The following is a 6,114-nucleotide window of genomic DNA, read 5'->3' on the forward strand; positions in this document are numbered from 1 at the left end:
GCACTGAGCCTATCTAAGAGTGGAGATCACCCCACCAGCATGAGTCACCTTTGACCCTGGTGTAGGCAAACATGGCTGGAAGTTTGGTTTTCTTCCCATTCACAGGACAGGAAATAAACCTTTGTCCCTCCCCCGGGTTTCCTGCAAGAACTGAATGGCCCAAACAATTCTGGCTGCAGAATCAAGGCAGGTAGGAAAACCCAAGGTTTTCAGGAAAGGCTCTCTCTCTCTCTCTCTCTCTCTCTCTCTCTCTCTCTCTCTCTCTCTCTCTCTCTCTCTCTCTCTCTCTCTCTGCAGGAGGGCCTCCTGCCTATTTTGGCAGCCAGAGCTCTCCACACCTGACCTGGGAGTCATATCTGGAAAGTCTCATCTGCATTTGCCCTAGCTGTTCTGTTTACAAGGAAGGTTCTCCCGAATTCTGGACACACACGCACGCATGCACGCGCATGTGCATACATGTGTATGCACACTTAGAGCATCTCATTTAACCCACCTATGAACACAGAATATTCCTCCCCGATGGAGTTTGGGTCACATTTGACTTCCCTGCCAGCCATTGGAGTCTATGTGGGTTAGGACAATGTAACCAGCATTAAAAGAGACCAACCCATAGTAGACAATAAATGCTGTGTGAGGTCCTGAAGGTCAATCTGGGGAACCCTAAGTACCCACCTCTCTCAGAACCCCTGGGAGGAAAGTTACCCCCAAATAGTCCTTTCTGCCCAAGTCCTTAAGGCTCACGACACACCAACAGCACCATACCTCTAGAATCTTCTCCTCAGGGTTGGGGCCCAGCTGGCAGAAGTGGGGATGGCCTTCTGTAATGACCTGCTCAGGAACCCCACGTGTGCAAGTAGCCTATATGATGTGGTGGCTAAGTTCAGTAGCTTCTTGGAGAGAAGAACGTAGGGGCTTGCCTTACTCTACAGGACACAGAGTTGCATTTAGACTCTGGGAAACAGAGCCCCATTAACCTTTGACAGCTTGGCATTGAAGGCCCCTCCATTTGTGTCTTCTGGGCAAACTAAGGAGCCATCAGCATAGTAGTTGACAGCAGTCATCGGTCTCTGGATTGTCACAAGCCACTTTTGGCTACTCCTTTGGGTGTCACTCTGAGGACTGAGGTCTAGCCAAGTTGGTCACATACACTCACTCCTAGGGTGCCACACCAACTGACATGTTTGCAGCTGATTGATGAGTTCAACACTCTGTTGTCTTGGGGTCCTCCTGCCTAAGTTGTATTGGAAGCTCCTGGACAAACCCACTCTCCTACAGTGATGGGGGACAGAGAGCAAAGCCTTGGGAACAGTAGCATGCTCTAAGGTAGAGTGAGCTCACTGGGGGTAACACTGTGGGGGACACATACAGAGACCAGTTACTACTGCTGCTGCTACTAAAGAGACCTGTGCAGGGAGGAGGGGCCGGAGATAGGAGGGGTTTCTGGATCAAAGAGGGGCTGACCTATGTTTGAGGGCCAGCAACTATCTTCCCACGCCAGCCCTGGAGAAGCTGGGGGTTTGCTAATAATGTCCTTACCACCACCCCATCATCTTTCCTGCTTTCAACACGTTTCTTACTTCCCTATCACGGGGGAACCAGAGTCCTCATGCCTCTGGCAACCACATGTTCCAGTCTCTAAGAACAACTCAGGTCTAAAATATTCACATGCATTGTGTAGCAGCTGCCTGAAGCCTCTTGTACAGAAGGAGACCAAGTAGCTGCCACACCCATCTAAACTAAGGTGTCTAGACCTGAGGGTAGCATGGGGCCAGAGGGTGAGAAGAGGACATATATTTAAAAGAGCAACTCATGGAAAACCAAACTCCTGCCAGGAAAAAGAATGTCTTAGTCAGGGATGGACCAGCCCTGCTAGGAAGATACACAGGGGCTCCTTATCCAGCAATAGCTGTTTGGGACTGGGGAAAGGGAAGGCCAGTGGCCATCTTGTCCTAACATAGTTACCTCCATTCCTGCTATGGAAGACAAGCTGCCAAGTTACATAGCAGAGAAAGTCTAGATCCGTCTCAATTTTAGCCCCAGCTCTAGCCCAAGTGACCTTGGACAAACCTCAGCTTCCCTATAAACAGGAATTCTCTTATCTACACCCCAGGACTGTTGTGAGCACCACTGAGGAAACACTTGGAAGACCCAGGAGGGTCAGACCCCAGACCCTGAGAAGCAGACCTTCAAAAGCCAAGCCTGGCTGAGGAGCTTTGCATCAAGGCTTGCTCCTCTCTGTGTTCTGGGAGAGTGGGACCGGCCTCAGGTGACATTTTTCAGCTCTAGCCTCTGTCTTTGCCTTCTTTATTTACAAAGACAATGCCTTCATCCCACTCTGCTGAAGGAACCAATTCCGACTTGATACTGAGCAACCCGGGCCATGTTCCCCGTGACACCTCAGAGCCTATGTCCAGGGCTTCACTCTGAACAGTGACCGATGACACTGACAGGCAGCGAAGCAGAAGGAGGAAGGGAAGGAGAGAGGGAGGGAAGCAAAAGGAGGGGGGAGAGAGGGGGAAAGAGAGGAACAGAGGGAGAAAGGGAGAGAGGGAGGGACAGAAGGGGGAGGGAGATCTCAGATCTCTGCAACTGAGCTATGTGCTTGCTCCCCCTTATGCCCTCCGCTCTAGCCCAGGCATCTAGGAACCTTGCAGATTGACTCCAGGGAGCCCAGGGTCCTTACACTGGCCTCTGGCTAGCAAAGTCCAGTGTGTGTCTGTGCCTCCTGGAGAAATGAAAGAAAATGGGTCTCGGGATAACCCGGAACTGTCCTAGGAATACCTGTGCACCTTGGCTGTTTCCGCACTAAAAATTCCTGTCCCCTTGCCTGGATTTGCTTCACCCGCCCACCCGCCCATTCTCTCCAGAGTGCCCCGCCCACCCAAGGGGACTGCGGTGGACTGACAGGAGCACACCCGGCATGCCTTCCTTGGCCTGTGCCCTGATGGCAGATACTCAACCATCTTTCAACGGTATCGTGTGGGGTGCTGACAGTTTACAAGGGTTTCCTCTTGCTTCATTTTTTGGGTTCTCACGGCCTACTCATGACAAGCATGATGTGTGTGCGTGTAACAGGAAGTACAAGATCAAATGGTTGATGAGTCCTTGCTGAACTCACAGCACCACAGGGGGCCCTCTCAGCCTGAGCACCAGCTAGCCAGCTGTCCTGTGGCCCTTTTCTCTGGACACAACACCCCTGACTCACCAAGACAACTTTCTCAGGTCTCAAGCTTACCTTAAACCTCCGCTGAACCAGGGGCTTTGCTTGGTCACCCTCAAATACCCTCGCCTGTTTTGTTGTTGGGACTGGGCCTCATGGCCGTGTCATCGCTATGTCACATCAGCCTTACCTGGCTGCCAGAGGACTCAGTTAAGCATGCGCAAGCCCCCTTTTAAAGCAAGCGCGCCAAGTGCGTGTCTCTCTCTCTCTCTCTCTCTCTCTCTCTCTCTCTCTCTCTCTCTCTGGTTCCTCTCTCTCTCTCTCTCTCTCTCTCTCTCTCTCTGGTTCCTCTCTCTCTCTGGTTCTCTCTCTGGTTTCTCTCTTGCCTCCTCCTGCTCTCTCTCTCTCTCTCTCTCTCTCTCTCTCTCTCTCCTGCTTTCGGTTGGTCACCAGCTACCCCCTCTTTCTCTCCCTTCTCTCAATAAACTCCATGTGGGCGCTGAGTCTCTTGTTTGTGTTTCTTAGGCATTAGCTGCGCAGCAAAAGAACAACCCAGACTGGCCCTGAACTCGTGGTTCTTTGCCTCTGCTCCCTAAGTTCTGAGGTTACAGGTGGATGCCACCAGGCCTGCTTCCTTCTCTATTTTTATTTCTTCTCACTTTAAATATCCTAATTGTCCCACGCCTCTTCTCCAGGAGAGAGTTCTCTGTACTTACAGAACAGACCCTCTTAGGTCCCACAATGCATTTGAATTGGTGCCATGAAGTTTAATAATTGTGGCACTTCTCCCTCAATGCCTACTCTCCCCTTTTTCCCCAGTAATAGGACCCTTGGGTCTTAGTCACATACTGTCTAGACAGAAACCTGTACTTTCTATCTAGACTCCTTGTAATCGGTTCTGGCCAACAGGGTATCAACAGTGTCATTTATGACTTTGAAGAAGTATTCATAAAAGCCTGCTTCCCTCCATAGTGCCATGATGACTAGAGCTAGAACAGCCGTTTGGGGCCATAAGATGAACACCATTTTTGTGATGGCAGGAACTAAAACCCAAGACTCCAGTGACCCAGCTGCCCTACCCCCTGGGATGTTTGCTCCCACACCCTGTTTATCTGAGGTGTAATCAGTCTACATCTTGGAGCAACAATTATTGTTTTAAGCATGCTACCATCACCAGTTAAAAGCAACAAGCAAGCATTGACAGTCCAGAGGGAAAACAGACAAATTAGTACAAATAACTCAACTGGGTAATTCTACTGAAGTACCATTTTAAGGGCCATTGCTGGTGAGATGCACTGTTATTTACTGTTATTTACACACCATGGAGAAAGATGACCCCGCCATTAAACTGAGTCATAAGGCTTTAAAACCAGCCCCACATGACATGCAAGCCAGTCACACCAACTTTTCATCAGTTTGAAATTTTTTGCTGTTTATTCCGAGGGATTTCACAATCTCCCCCGCCTCTGGTTGCCTTGCTTGCAATGTGACAGGCCATCTTTTTAAATATGTCTCAGGAACCAAGCCTGACACAGCTTCATCTTTTTGTGTCTTCCTCTCCTGTCCCACAGGGCACTTGTCTGCTGCTTTGGAAGGTGCCGGCTGTAGTCATTCCTCAGATGATGGATATTTGCCTCACTAATAACAAATGTACGCCTTTCCACTCTGCCCATCATTCTTCAGGCTCCACAATTCCCTTCTCTGCTGAAGCATGGCATTCTGGAAGGCACTTTACCAAACATATGGCCATTACCAAACATATGTAACACCTAAGCCTGCACAAAACTCACTTAAAAATGTGGCCAAGATTGTGTCTCAAATAGCAAATACAGTATACTGTATTTGCTCTAAGCACAGCTCCACCTCAAACATGAGAAAGCACATGTGCGTGTACATTTGTATGTGTGTGTGGTATGATGTGTGTATGTGTGTTGTTTGTGTGTGTGTGTGTGTGTGATGTGTGTTGTTTGTATGTGGTGTGTGTGATGTGTGGTGTATGTGGTGTTTGTATGGTGTGTGTGGTGTGTTTGTGTGGTATTTGTGTGTGTGGTGTGTGTGATGTATGTATGTGTGGTATTTGTGTGTATTGTGTATGTGTGTGTGTGGTGTATGTGGTGTGTGTATGGGTGGTGCTTATGTTCATGTTTGTGTGTGAGTGGGAACATGTATTGTGTGTATGTGTGGTGTTTGTGTGTGTGGTATGTGTATGTATTTATTTGTATGTGCATTTGTGTGTATGTGTGTGTGTAAATGGCATGTGTGCGTGTATGTGTGGTGTGTATAGGTGGTGTTTGTGTGTGGTAAATGTGTGGTGTGTGTGTGTGTGGTGTGTATGGGTGGTGCTTATGTTCATGTTTGTGTTGAGTGTGCACGTGTGTGGTGTGTGTATGTGTGGTGTTTGTGTGTGTGGTATGTGTATGTATGTATTTGTATGTGTATGTGGTGTGTGATATGTGTGTATGTATGTATTTGTGTGTGTGGTGTGTGTGTGTTTGGTGTGTTTGTGGTATGTGAGGTGTATGAGTGTGTGTGGTATGTATGTGTATATATTTGTTTATGTGCATGTTTGTATGTGTGTGGTGTTTGTATATGGTGTGAGTGCACGTGTGTGTGTGGTGTGTGGTGTGTGTGTGTGTGGTGTATATGGTGTGTCTGTGTATGTGTGATGTGTGTGTGTGGTGTGTGTGGTATTTGTGGTATGTATGTGGTATGTCTGGTGTGTGGTGTGTGTGGTGTTGGGGGGTGATGTGTGTATGTGTTTGTTTGTGTGGTGTGTGTGTTCTAAGGATCTTCCAGATTCTCAAGGAGGATGGGATGGGATTGATTGCCTAAAGGAATGAGCTTCCTCTCCAGGTGATGAAAATATTTCTGATCTAGACAGTCATGAAGATAGCACAGTGCTACAATGTACCAAATGCTGGTGTAGTGCTGTGTGCTTTAGTTGAAACAGTACA

Source organism: Phodopus roborovskii, unplaced genomic scaffold (assembly GCF_943737965.1).
Source record: "Phodopus roborovskii unplaced genomic scaffold, PHOROB, whole genome shotgun sequence".
Classification (NCBI taxonomy): domain Eukaryota; kingdom Metazoa; phylum Chordata; class Mammalia; order Rodentia; family Cricetidae; genus Phodopus; species Phodopus roborovskii.